General features: G+C 31.3%; 1 long non-coding RNA gene across 1 annotated transcript; it reads left to right on the top strand.

Moving 5' to 3' along the window:
- The first annotated feature begins 1,662 nt into the window (after positions 1 to 1,662).
- Positions 1,663 to 15,053, top strand: LOC123654208. Its single transcript, XR_006743209.1, has 3 exons — positions 1,663 to 2,260; positions 2,625 to 2,630; positions 15,043 to 15,053. It is a non-coding gene; the product is annotated as an uncharacterized LOC123654208 (long non-coding RNA).
- Positions 15,054 to 15,789: the final 736 nt, after the last annotated feature.

Genomic DNA, 15,789 nt, shown 5'->3' with positions numbered 1-15,789 from the left:
TCGCAATATTTTTGTCTACGATTCTTCTTTAACCACCTTTTTGTTATATAACAAAAACAAGTTTCGTTAATATTAGGACCTACTTTTTTACATATTAAATAGAAAATCTTCAAAATGCTGTATTTCGCAAAAAACTTTAGACTTTAGAATAAATAAACAAAATCCGGTTAGGACCGGTCATTATAATTAAAAATAATATGTATACTAACTTTTAGAAAAATATATTATTCAACTAATATTAAACAAGCTACACAACAAGATTTATAACAAAGTTATATATCTTCTGTGGATAAAGGTAATATTTACATATGAAAAAGGTATGAAACCCACAATGATCCTTAACAAATAGAGTACTTTCACTTTCTAGGCTAAAGTAGTTTAACTACCTATTTATAGGCTTTTGAATTATTTTACTAAATAGACCTAAAATTTTATGTAAATTGTCCATGAAAATAAAATGACTATACCGTTTCTTTCATCGCCTGTTCCTGAATTTTACATAGGTATATTATTCTATAACAAATCTATCTAAATAGAATTTTCGCTGTCTACGGTGCCTTAGACTTCGAACAGTTTTGCGTTAAACAATAAAATAATTACCGCAAACATTACAGATATATTTCCATTGTTACTTATGTACTTGAACAACCTCGCTTTGATGAATAGCTTGTAATAAACAAAGATTTGGTTAAAACAACTTGAATTTCATAAACACGTTAAATAATACAAAAGTAAAGTTGTTACATATACTATTGACTAATTTCGCTGACCTTTTACAAGGTACTTTAAATGTATACATATATATAAATAGGTATATAAACTAAATAAAAGTGAACTTATTGAACTTAGTAGCATGGGCGTACCCAGGTTCTGAGCCAGGGGGGGGCAAATCAAATTTTACTCGTATAAGCACCTAGTCAAATAAATAAACATAAAGTAAAATAGGTAATTATTTATTTAAATTCTTTGGGAAAGTTTTAGATTAGGTAAAACCGAATTTCGAGACCGTGGGGGGAAGAGGGGGAGAGGGTGGGGAACGCTACCCCTGGTACCACTGTCACACCTCAGAACCCCATGGTTATGGAGATATCCATGGTTAAAGTTTTGAGGTTAGAAGAAGAATTTCGAAAGTTAGAGGAACGCTTGGCTCCGGCGCTGCGGGAAGTGCAGCCCTTCCGCCCTTGCGTGCGAAAGCACGCTCACTCCTGCTCCGTTCCGCAGCGGAGCCGGCTGCCGCTCCTCTACGCATTCGTTCGCGCGCTTTCGCACGGCGGGCGAGGGCTGCCCTCCCTCCGCGCCTCCGCGGCACACAAAAAAACACTCTAGGGGTAGGACAGACCAAGACCACGTGGACAGTGGGGTGCTCCGATTCGGTTTTGGGGTATTTTTCGAATTTCTAAACCTATATTCTAGCACGCAATGTTACCAATTTTATTAGAATATTATGCCTGACGCGTTATTTTGTTTAAAAGTGTCGATTTGTCACACAATGCAAACAGTACGAGCTCAAAGGTATTATAATAGCTTTAAATTCTTCTTCTAACCTCAAAACTTTAACCATGGATATCTCCATAACCATGGGGTTTTGAGGTGTGACAGTGTTACCTTGTATAGATTCCCCTACACCCTCCACTCTCCACACCCAAAAACCCCATAATTCAGATTTTCTAATTCGGTTTTACCTAGTCTAGATCTTAGCCAAATTCTTTAATTATAAAATTCTCACAAAAAAAGTTCCGAATATCCATTTTCATTCAACGTTTTATTATTGTTCAACAGAATATGTACATATACGTATTATCAGAATACAATAACTCAGTAACACAGTATCTACCAATATTTTTAATATACCTACTTTGAATTAATATTTTTCATCACCAAAGCCCGTTGTGCTCTTTCAAAACAATTACATGTCAAATAAATGCAAGCCTTTCGTACTCTCTCCCACCGTAGCGGCACATCACGTCGAGCAAGACGAGCGCTCGCCGTGGCTCGGCTAGATTCGGTAATGTTCGTGTGCCGTGTCGGCGCGGAGCCGAAGCGGCCACGGACCGAGCCACTGGCAAGCGAGCGCGGCGTTTGCCTACAGGCTGCTAGCAAGTAGAATAGGTGCGCCGCGCGATTTTTAAAAGTATAAAATTATTCCAAATGGCAAATAAAAACTTTTATCGACAATAGTAGATAGTTAGTAGGGAGGTTAACAAAATCCAGGGGGGGGCAGCTGCCCCTCTTTGCCCCCCCCTGGGTACGCCCATGCTTAGTAGATTTAGATTAACCCTATCTGCAATGCATGCAAGACAAAGTTTTGTCAGGTCAATAACCAAATTTTTAAAACTTCGCTGTGTAGTTTACGGCAGTAAAGAATACAGCAACCCTCTCTCATCCCGTGGGCGTCATAAGAGGCGACTAAGGGATAACACAGTTCCACTACCACCTTGAAACTTAAAAAGCCGACCGATGGCGGGATGGCCATCCAAGTGCTGGATTTGAAATACGCAGACCGAAGACGGGCAGCAGCGTCTTCGGTGCGACAAAGCCAGCCCTGTTGTCACCAACCCGCCTGCCCAGCAAGCATGGTGACTATGGGCGAAACACTCGAGTTCACGCGCCGCGAACTTGGGGAGGCTTATGTCCAGCAGTGGACTGCGATAGGCTGAAGTGATGATGATGAGTGATAAAACGTTAAAAAATTTCTATATATTTTTGTACAACGAAACAGCACTCGCCTATGACAAGTAACGTTCCGCAATGATAAGACCCATTAAGAAAAAAGACGAAAAACACAATTCAAGTATACACCATTTGTACAGATGACACCAAAACTAAGTACGCAGTATTCACAACGCTCGCATACCTGTGTGCAGAATATTAATATTGAGATAACAAGAACACAATATAATCGCAACATAATCGCGACTAGTTGCTATCTTATTGTCATTTTAATGTGTAAGGATAAAGTGTATTTAAAGGACTTTAAAAAGGAGGTTTCTATTTCGTATATTTGTATTTTTATAGGTTTTTTTTTTATTATTTATATGTGGTGTAAATTTACATTATAGATGTACAGTGTACAAAATTTGAAGGTCCTCAAACGTGTACCTATATTTATCAAGCATTAAACAAAATAGTTGTCATTTTTATGTTATTGTATAGATAGATATAAATATAATTTACATCACGTACTTGAACCTGTCAATTTTATCCAAAATTGATATTTTCCCTTTATCACATATGTCATAATGGATTTGTCACTAAATAAATATCAACAAGGTGAATTTCATTCTTTTGTTAAGTTACAGATACAAAAAAAGAAACATTATCCGATTGCAATTCCAATTTATTAATTTAAACCTATTCTGAAAAAAATAACAGAAAAAATGAAAATTAAAGAAAAACGAAAAAAAAAAGTTGTTATCATGTACACCTGATAGCGACCGTTACTCGTAGTAGGGAATATATCCGCCAACCCGCATTGGAGCAGCGTGGTGGATTAAGCTCTGATCCTTCTCCTACATGGGAAAAGAGGCCTATGCCCAGTAGTATTACAGGCCGAAGCACACGAAAAAAAAAAGTCAGTAAACTATATTTAAAATTCACTAATAAAATAGTAATCTTGTAAGTTTATTCTTTCATTATAAGTTCCATCTTTGTTACCTACATTACAGAATACCCAACAAAATTATTCATGTGGGTATTATAATTTGGGGAAACCAGACAAATGGAACTTCAAAGTCTAAACCCAAGTTTTATCTTCTAAAGTCGTTTCTTGTTTTTTTTTTTATATCTAAAAGAGGCTTGGCTTAGTTTGCTTAGCGACTATGTCAGCCCCATTGTTCTGCATAACAAAAATCACTTCCTTCTTAATCTAATTAATTTCGAAAACATACAATATATTTTGATCGCTAGTTTAGACGTAGGATCAGAGAGAATCGAATTAAGAATTCCCACACATCAAAAATTAACAACAATAAAAAGACTCACAGTACCTGTTTTATATTAATATAGGAAACGATGTTTAAATTGTTCATTTATATGTATTAAGATATATGTCTCATATTTCAATTGAGATAAAACATAAGCCAGATAAACCTGTGATAAATGATTAATCTCATAAGATAACATTATAAAATAAAACAAGGGAAGACGAATAATGTTATAAAATTTTAAATTTAAAAAAATGTAAATGAAATGTAATGAAATGAAAAATGTAATGTTTACAGTACAGTTAGTTGGACTAGAGAGAACAAGTGTACATTTATTTAACATTTTTTCGTTCATCGTTTATTTCTTACTGTTTCATTACTTTTTTTAAAATATATATAACTATACGAAAAGCACTCGTATAAAAACAGTATTAAATCAACCTGATTCCAACTTTTATTTAATTTAATGTTTCTAACTTTTTATAAAGATTTAAATCTAACAGAACTGATCCCGTCTATCGGGTATTACATAATATTTAAAACTACCAAATAAATGTGTATGTTCTTTTACTCAAAATATTTCATGTAGCCTTGGAATAGTAGTTGATTTTAAATGGTAGTATAAAATTATATCTGGTTTTTTTAAAATATGTATAAATTTTACACACACTATACACATTTTTTGCCTTAGATCTTTGATTTTATATTTAAATTATAAAAAATTTAAATAATAAAATCATAAGAATTATTTTGTCACCTGAGAAGCGAATAAGGATGTTTGTAAAAAGGTATCTTAAATATTTTTTACCACTAATAAAAAAATACTTATTGGTAATAACCGATAGAACTATTCATTTTAGGTAAAATAATCTCAAGGACCATTCGATTTCGATTCATGTCTTATATAATCTTTTTTTTAATATTTTATTTACGATTGTATGGTATGAGTCACAAAGTATGGAAATTAAAAAAAACATCCTGGTTATAAATTGAAATAACCATTAAATGACATGTAAAATATAGTAAATAGATTCAATCTATACACGCATATAGCAACAGACGTCCAATATAATTAATTAATTATCATTAAATCGCTTGCAATACGTTATTTCATTATTCAAAGCGTGATCAATTTGAATAGTTAATCGACCGTTACTTGTTAATTCGTATGACATTGCGTGAATTAATCCTTACGCAGATTACACACAATAATGTATAGGTATACTATATGGCTGTACATTCCATACTATACCGTTCAAACTCTTACAACTTTCAAAAACATTTCGCTCAATTTTGGCATCTATTGCTAAAGAATAAGAGCCTCATTTGCGTGTCCTATTAGCTGTTTCATGCACTTTATTTCCTCGATACAGGAGTCTGGTCGTTAGTTGAGTCCATCGACCTTGCTTGTCAATACAAAATAGTAATTAGGACAAATTATCCTTATCTCGGCCAAAGGGATCGCACAGATACTGCCATGTATCTTCATTAGAATTTTTGCTTAGTGGATTTAGTGTCAATTAAAAAATATATAAGTACTACTGAATTCTACACATAAAAAATATAATACATAAATACTACACGTAACATGTCCAACTCTGTACATTAGACATATTTTAAATGTCAAGTCACTCGGTAGTCAATACTAAAACCAAAAACATATTTTTTTTTCATCTGTAGTTTGGTCATTCAACACAATAAAAACAGCTGAATAGAATTAAAATATACTGGATACGATTTGACCTTATACTACAAGCTATGACAATTAGTATTTTTGGCCCGAACTTCTTCATAGTTCTTTTGGAGAAATGGATGTCAAAATGTCTCAGATTATTTATATATACATATAAATATACTATATAATATATCAAAGATTCTACGTATTTTTTTTTTAATTCCATGATCGGTTTATTCAAAAATTTCTCAGTACTAGGATTGTTAGCTTGAAACCCGAAATGTACAGAAACCTTTGAACGTACGGCTTATGTTAAGCTAGCTTCCCTTCCTACTTAATCTTAAAGGCTAATTAATGTAAGGAATGGGAAATATGTATAATGAGTAGGATGTAATAAAGAGTTTATTTTTACGTGTATAACTTTCAAGAGTAAGTTTACTAGCATTTCATATTCATACTAGCTATGCCCTGCGTCATCACCCGCGTTCATTTTAAGGAAAAACGTACCAAAATACTATTTAACCTATTATCAATATATTTAACCTATTATAAGTAAATAGAGTAAAAAAAAAACAATTTTTTCAATTCGAAACCGTAGTTCCTGAGACTAGCGCGTTCAACTCTTCAGCTTTATAAAATGTAGATATAGTTTACTGACCATTTCGTTACATTTACGCACGTGCAGTGCCATAGCAACATATACCTAAGGGTCGTTGAAAACTGCTGAGAACTTATGGCCTACTGACGTAGGGAATAGCAGGAAGCTGAACGCGAGCTCTGCTCTACTGGAGTTAGGGTCGGCAACGCGCTTGCGATGCTTCTGGTGTTGCAGGCGTCTATAAGCTACGGCAATCGCTTGCCATTAGGTGAGCCGTTCGCTTGTTTGCCGACCCAATTATACAAACAAGTCAATGATTAGTAACAAAGTCAGTGAAATGGTGTAGAAATTAATCACAATATATTAAAACTTTAAAAACAGTAATTAAAATGTAGAATATACATACCGTATTACATTTATTTAGATGTCTGATATAAGCTTTAGTCTCATAATGTATTATTCTAACTTGCCCTACCTTAAACCTTATCTTAAGCAGGACAACGTCTCTGATTCGTGTCACCTCCTTTCCTTATAAAGGTTTCCGTTGGACAAACAAAAAAAAACGAGTAAATGTCCACACGAGTACTTACTGCATACTAAAGTTAATAAGTGCTAACTGAGGACTGTGACACGGTCAACGGAGAAAAGCGAATACTCTAAACGGCCATCGACATGGAATGCTGGTAAGTCCTAGAACGTTCTATGGCGTCTTACTGTACGTTATTTCTATGAAGAAATTAATCACTCGATGTCGGTACTACAAATAAGAAACATTTGATTGACAATAATTTGTATCGAATGAAAATAAGTGGGTCATCTTCATATTGATCCGAAAATTAATCATTACGTAATAACGTTTTATCTGTATAATATACGAGAATACAGACTTTAATTGATTTGCCACCAATTTTTACAAGTAACAAAATCAAAAATAACAATCGATTTGTACGACCGACTGTAATTGATTTGCAAACAATCTTTTCGTACTACTACCGACTACACCGACTCTTAACAGTGAACAAAGAGTCAGCACTAAATAAAAATCAAGGCGGCGACAAAAAATCACGAGTGAACGAACTCGACAGCGAATACGCTAACCTTGACAATGATTATTAAATTTAAAAAACCGACTTTGATGATACGTAATGAGAAATTTTTAACGAGACGACGAGATGATATAACAGTAGATATACGGGTGTTAACACGTTTAGAAATGTTTAAAACAGTACAATAATATAAAGTCAATTAGCGTTATAGCTTTGATTATAATTTAGCATTAAAACCGCAAAACCTTTTTTATTATAATATACACATGGGAACAAAAGTTACCCCGAACTTTCTAATATATTATTTATAAATATATTATACCAATAATTATTAAAAATAAATGATTTCTACACGGATAAGTCTACGGACACTTAGTACACTTTTTAAATAAGTTCCAAATCATTATGGCTATACTCATAAATTGATTTAAAGAACACAAACACAAAAGGCAAAAGAAATTATAATAAATAATAACAAACACGTTAGTTGTAAATGACATGCACGTTTATCTGTTAAAAGCAAGCATTATTATGTATGATAAGATACCGAAAGATAAAATAAAAAATCTCTGCTATTACGTTCATTAACATTGTTATATTTTTACAGATAAACTTCCGCGTACTACACGTACATTTTTTATAGTGCCAACTTCAGTAGGTATCATTATGATATCGTCGTAAATTGAATCCACGAATTTGACCTGTGTCACTGTGTGTGTTCGTTAGGGTGAATCTTGCAATTCAATTTAAATCAATGAGATTTCAAACCATCGATTTAAGATATACGCTTCAAAATGAAAAAAAGAGCTGAATTTTTATATACACAGTTGGTTTGGATTACAATACACTATGTAGCTTTACCTGTGTAGATAAACAAGGAAATTATGTAGCTTGATCTGATTGACTTTAATTTTTAAAAATTGCAAACTTTAGTAAATAAGAGTACTTTAATGTAGCGGCAAGCTTTTATATCATATAAATTGTGTATTGACGTTATAATATATATGTTAGTATAAAAAAATAAAAAAAATTATACATAAAGTTTGCTTTATTCTTTTAAGCGCATTTAATGTTCGTTATTTGTGAAACTTGAATGTTTATTTTCATACAAGGAAGTATTTTTAATTATTCGTTTATTCGACAGAATACAGTCATTATTCTAATATTTAAATAGAGAATTAACAGGGTATCTATAAATTCTTTTGTAAATATTAACTTTTTTTTTATTCAAGTTTTACCTGCATCTTTGCTTACACTTAATAAGCACACGTTACGTCAATTACTATCATAATCTGTTATAACCATGTTATAACAAAAAATAAATATAGCGTAACGTTGTTGCTGACTATTTGTCTTTTTTTAGGAGAGAGATCGAGAAGAAAATTAGAAGAAAGTTACTTTTTTAATCTGATAAGCGTTTTTAATACTTATACGTCAAACCAAACTTTGTTATAAATCTATGTATTTAATTGAATTCACACGTCACTGCGATAAGTCTTTGCATTTACAATTAAAATTACGTGATTAATTGCGTGATTATATAGTTTTCTAAAGGTGTGTTATATTTTTCCACCAAGCTTGTTTTATGTTCCACTAGGTAAAGAGATAGATATTCGATTATATACATAACCTTAATTGACTTACATTCGTTTTAAGCATATACCCAATTAAGGACATTTTAAATTATTTAAGTAATGTATTTTAATTTGGTTTGTCATATTAAGAACAAGCTTGGCCGCGTGGATCTTTCCTCTATGGGATGTTCAACGAGATTCTTTAAACTGGCATAACTTTTTTTATTTATAAACCGATTGACATGGAACAAACACTAAATGTTAAATGAAGTTTACCACAATATGTAAGTGAAAACCGCTTCAAAATCGAATAAGCCGTTTCTGAGATTAGCGTGCTCAAAAATGTTACATTTTTAATATATGTATTGATTATAACTACGATTAGGTATATAACTTAAAAATATATATAATATATATAAAAAAATCAGAAAAATAATTTTCAATTCGTCGAAATAAAGTAATTAAATAATGCAGTTACATTTATATTCAAAACGTCATTTCTTTTTTAACCGACTTCAAAAAAGGAGGAGGTTACTCAATTCGACCATATATATGTAAGCTTTGTGTTGACGTTGACACAGACATTGTGTGTGGGTCTTCCTGACAGGCCCGAGGGTCTGTCCGGGTACGGGCCTCGAGGTTGCCCTCTTTACCCGGACTTTCTTCTCCGGGGACACAGACATTGACTTTTGAGTATGTACCTATCAGTTAAGCTACAAGAGGGAGCCACCAGTGGGGAGAATATAAAAGCGTATTTTTTCTTTTGTCCAAATCAAATAGTTAGAATTAATTAGATTACAAATGTTTTCTTTATAATGTCTTTAAAACGTAGTTGTTTGTGAGTTTGCTTCAATTCAAAGTGTAAAGAACTATTTAAGTTTTTATAATAACAATTGTAAAGCATGAACATCTAATTGACGATTCTTTGTTTTAGGTTAGTACCTACCTAATTATTTTTTGATTGTGATAATTGTTATGTAAAACCTATCTGTTTTTAATAAATAAATCTTTGTTTTAGATGAATCAAAATTGTGTTATGCTTTAACAAAAATATAACTCATTGGTTCGGGAATAACTTCGTCGTTTATGAACCGACTTTGATAATTCTTTTTTTGTTGGAAAAGTGATATCCCTGGTGTAGTACCATGATAAGGAAACCAGGATCTGATGATGGGATCACAGAGAAATCGAGGGAAACTCGAAAATTCCCATAACTTCTCACTGAGTGTACCGATTTTGAAATTTTTTAATTTAATCGAAAGCCGATGTTTATCATGTAGGCATATTTAAATTATGTATGTGTGTATGTATGTATGTATGTATGTACATATATATGTATATGTGTGTAAGTAAATATATTTAAAGGATTATGTCTCAATTTGTACACCTACACCGACACAATACCATCTCCTCTGCCCCTAGGTTGCCTGGAAGAGATCGCTTTTCAGCGATAAGGCCGCTCTTTGTACCTTATGATACTCTGTTAAAATCAATCCGGTATGTATTATTTCTGTTTTGGTGTACAATAAAGCGTATTGTTATGTTGTGTTATGTTTAAATTTCATCGAGATCTGATTACAACTTTTGATCTTTGATACTGCGTATTTACTTGACTAATTTTTCGTCTACTCACGTTGTTATTACTTGTCCATATAATTAAAATCGTTTTTTTTCGTTTACCTGCAAACACAATTATTGTACATATAAAAGAAAAAAATCTATCACAAACAAATTAAAAAAAAATGATGTATTGTAAATATAGAAGTTGTCAGGAATGCAAAACGATTTAGCCTAATTTACATACACATGCTTTATACAATATTACGTGGACACGTGGCTGATTATTTTTATCATTTCTAAGTAATTTTACTGTTATATAATCATATATAAAATTTAAATTATAATAAACAAGTCTAGTGAGGCGTGTGCCGAATTTTTCTTACAAAATTTATTCGATTATGTGTGGTAATAAATTATATTAATAAATATTACAAAAGACCCAGACATTAATAAAAAAAAAAATTAAAGATGCGGGGCGAAATCATGATTACAGTTTTCTACGTAGTAGCAGATTTTATCAATAGTAGTAGGTAGGCACTATTAGCACACTAGCTACCATATATATATGAGCATTAAACATATTTTTTTAAGAATAAACAAGTGTTAAACTTTTAATTTTTATATAATCAATCCATACTTTAAGCTTATATAAAGTTTTATTGTCAAAAAAAAAATTACAACATTTTCCGCTATTTAATGAGTTGTAATGTCATTCAAAAAATGTAATTACATTTACAACTAAAAGACACTAATTTAAAAAAATTCGAATTTCTTTTAAACAAGTAGGACAGAAGATGATTAACTTGACTTTTATTACCTTTAAATCCAACGCAATTCGTAATTACTTTTCTGTCAAAGTGGCCAAATTCTCGTACTACACGAGTTATTTAACCGATTTGGAAATCATGAAACTGCATTCACTTTTATTTATATGGATACGAGAAAAAAAATCTCTACATTAATTAAAATTACTAATAATTCACATTAAATACATTTCAAACAAACTCAACGATACATAATACTTTTTGAACACAAAATTAATTTTCGAAAAATCAACACAATACATCCATTTGTAACTGAGCATTACCAAATCTTATTTAAAAAAAAAATTAGGTAGATAAAAATACCTAATTTTAAATAAATTAAATTAGTATAATTATAATTTTTTAAACAATTCTGTCCACAAAACGTTTAGTTCTTTATTGTAACCATATATGAAATGTTCTGTGAGAAATATCATTTCAAGATACTTTTACCATAAAGAGCAATAATTAGGCAGCTGTTATCCCAAGATTTCTCAGTTTCTCGTTAACATTCACATATCCTGCTGTAAACGTAATTATGGTCTCGAGACAAATAAGTCCAGTCTGACGGGACAGGCTTTCGAACTGTTTCTGAATAATCAGCGAATCTACTACATCATAACTGACTTTTTCTTAAACGTTCGCAGCGTAAAACATTTTTTTTTTTTTTTTGGATAATTTACTTATACCACGTACAAAGTAAGTGCAGAGAGATATAACTGATTAAGACTACTTATAGATAAAATATTTATAGTTGAATATTTTATCTCATTATATTATCGATATTATCGAGTTAGCAAGACAAAATTTTACCTTAATTTTAATTCATCAAATTTGTTCAATCAATAATAAAAAATTTTTAAAAAGGTTCTTTACTTTCATTATTTTTTGGTTTTCTTTAATAAATTTTTTTAATGATAGTCGAATTTCGACCTCTGGGCGAACACTAGTATATTAAAAGTATATAATATGTTACCATGTGACAAAATCTATGGTCTTAAATTAAGGAAACGATGAAATATTACAACGATCCGCCATATAATAGACAAGTGTATCGTAAACGGCAAACTTGACGAGCAAGTTGTGTAAATATTATGAATTCCAGTCGAACAACAGAACATTTACCTCAAACTTACACCATACCGACGCGTCGGTCGGTATGGTAGTATTTGCATAATCAACTCGAAATTTAATGGTCTCTAAAATACATTCACATACTCCATTATTTTTCGATTTCAACAAATATCACATAAATAATAATATATGACGGAAACGTCATAAATTATTCGTGTTTAATGACTTGATGATAATGACAGGCAAATTTACGATATTTTTTCATGAATTACTCAAATTATAATCCATTCACAAGTATAATATCAATATATAGACGCATATATAACAACTTATATTATATAAACACTGACTCGACAGACATCTTGTGAACTGTTAAATACATGAAGTAGAAGTAATTGTTACGATTTTTTTTTCTGACATTTTTAATATTGTTTTTTTTTTCACTAGGTATGAAACTGCTCCAAAGTATTAGAAAACGTAAAAATAAATTAACCGAATCTAGCTTGAACTTTAAAACTCAGCGAGCTATTCATTTTTATTTACATAAGATATACCTAGGTAGGTATATGCTTTCGAAAAAACAGTAAAATTCTACGAATGTTCGTGAATAATCGTAGAGTGGAGTCTTCAATTCGACTGTATTCGAAAATAAGAGTACTTTTTGCGTTATTAGCCTTTGTAACGCGTATTTAATTTACTATTTTTTGATTACCAACGTTTTATTAACCGACTTCAGAAAAAGGAGGAGGTTACTCAATTCGACCGTATAAAACTTCGTAACTTCGTCGTTTATGAACCAATTTTGATAATTCTTTTTTTGTTGAAAAGGAGATATCCCTGATGTAGAACCGTGATAAGGTAACCAGGCTCTGATGATGAGATCCCAGAGAAATCGAGGGAAACTCTCGAAATTCCGCATAGCTTTTTACTGGTGTACCGGTTTTGATGATTTTTAAGTTAATCAAAAGCTGATGTTTATTATGTGCCCACATTTAAATTTCATCGAGATCTGATTACAACTTTTGGAGTAATCTTTGATAATGCGTATTTACTTGACTATTTTTTCGTCTACCTACGTTGTATTACTTGTCGATATAATTGAAGTCGGTTTTTTTTTCGTTTGCTTACAAACACAATTATTACTTATCATTGTAAATTACAATCGTTTTATATTCGTTTGAAATCAAAAATTATAATATACAAAAAAGACGGGCTAGTAATAAGTAGACAATTTAACAGGTAATGTCGCCAGAGTCAGAGTACTAAATTACGCCAAATCGTGTACAAATAATTTCACAGCTAACCAACATAATTAATAAATAATCACTTGTTGGTGTTTCCATTGTGATTATTGTACAGAACCAGCAAATAACAAGCGACCCTATTATTTAGACCTTCAATACAGTTATTTTACTGTACCAGCCGTATTTAGTATTTATTATACACGTATAATATACGAGTATGTTTTTATATGTAAAAATATCGACGTAGATATGATAACCTTTATTTGTGTGCTTCTTAACTCTGTTTTTTGAATCTCTTATATATAATATTTAATCATATGATGTTAATATATTATCATATGTTCCAAAAAAATACTTGCAAGTAGTTTATAACTCTCAATTAATCTGTACTAGCCCGGTGGTCGAAGTTCAACCATCATCATCATCATTACAGCCTATACAGTCCACTGCTGGACATAGGCCTCCACAAGTTTACGCCAAAAATAACGTGAACTACCATACTACTAGTTCAACCATAATTAATTTAAATTATAACTTTGAAATTTAAAAAAAAAAAAAAAAAAAAAAATATATATATATATATATATATATATATATATATATGCGTGTGGGTCAAATACATGGCAGTGTTTATCATCTTTTTTTGTTTGTTAATTTCAAGTATTTTTATGCATAATTTAATACTTCCCCATATAAAGGCTTATAAAGTTTTTGCTTCACGTATATTAATATTATACGAGTAGATGTGTATATAAAATCATTGGGCCATTGACTCGTCGCGAAATCTCAAAAACCAATGGACGAATAAATATGAAATTTGGCTGGAAGGCATTTTATAGTTTTTAGACGTCCGCTAATAACGAATTTTTCGATGGGGCCGGATTAAAGGGGTCTGAGTGCTCTTTCAACTTTGCATGAAAATCCTTTATTTTTTATAGAAGCTTGAAATTTGGCAGGAAGGTAGTTGATAGCTAATAAACGTCTACTAATCATTTTGATTCAGAGCTGTATTAAGATGGTCTAATGGCTCTCGAAAGGCTTTATAAATGTTCCTACTTATTGTATGTGCTACAAGTTGAAAATTGACTCAGTTGTAGTTGTAGAACGGTTTGTTTTTTAAAGGGCCGATTAAGGTTGTCTTAGGACTCTCACAAGTTTGTATAAAAGTTCATCATTTTTATGCTACATGTTTAAAATGTAGCTTAGATGTAGTTTAAAATTAGTAAAAGTCCGCTAAGAAAGTATTTTGTGACAGGACCGGATTAGTGTGGTTGTTTGGAGATAGTTAATAGTCAGTAAACGTTCGCTAAAAACGGATTTTGTGTATTAAGTTGGTTTCGTACTACAAATACTACAACTTATTGTAAAAGATGTCCAATAAGAACAGATTTTGAAAAATTAAACCTCTAAGGGCGTCTAATAGAGGTTGAAAGTTTGTTTTTGTCATACAATTCCTTCGCCCGTATTTTTTTAAAATAAAGCATGAAACTTAATTTTTGACAATCTAAAAGGATGAAATAAGGATTGAAAATTTACTTTTAAGAGAAATTCGTCATTTTTAAAACTGAAAACATCAAATTTTAGTCCTAGACTACTAAATAAAAAAGAGTGAACAACTGTTTCAGTATTTGTGAAAATTCTAAATCTAAATGGGTGAAATAGGGAATGAAATTTGTATTGAACTCCTTTATTTTTAGAGTATGAAGCTTGAAGCTTTTTCCATAGACGTCTGATGAGTATTTTTGAAATTACGGGAAAATCAAACACATCAAAATTTCATATAAAAGTGCGTTTTATTTTTGTATAAATATTTTTTTACCCTTTGATGTGATTTTTTAGTCTTGATGTAATTTTTACTCTTCAATATATCGTAATATCGTAAACGTTTTCCCGTCATATCGAAAGTAGAAATTTTAATAACATGAATTTTTATTTTTATTCTTCATTGCATATAACGTAAATGAGTATCCCAGCTTTTACATAAATTCAAAATGGTGAAATAGGAAATTAGTCCGTATCACTGGAGTTACCTAAAAATGGCTTGAGAAACAAGTTTGTATAAAAGTCCATCATTCACGCGACTGTGACATGAAACGTAATTGGGAGCGAGCGCGAGCTTTGCGAGAAGTCTGGTAGTAGGGGAGCGAGAGGCTTGTTGTAACATTTTTCATGAAAACTAATATATCTTGAAATCTATTGATTATATTGCTACTAAATAAAGATGGATGGATGCTGTAACTCTTCCTCTACCCAATAAAGTAAAAATAATACCATAACTATTAGTCATTATTT

This window comes from Melitaea cinxia, chromosome 6, assembly GCF_905220565.1.
Source record: "Melitaea cinxia chromosome 6, ilMelCinx1.1, whole genome shotgun sequence".
NCBI lineage: Eukaryota > Metazoa > Arthropoda > Insecta > Lepidoptera > Nymphalidae > Melitaea > Melitaea cinxia.
The sequence above is the reverse complement of the archived record's forward strand: the minus strand, read 5'-3'. Positions and strand labels throughout refer to the sequence as shown.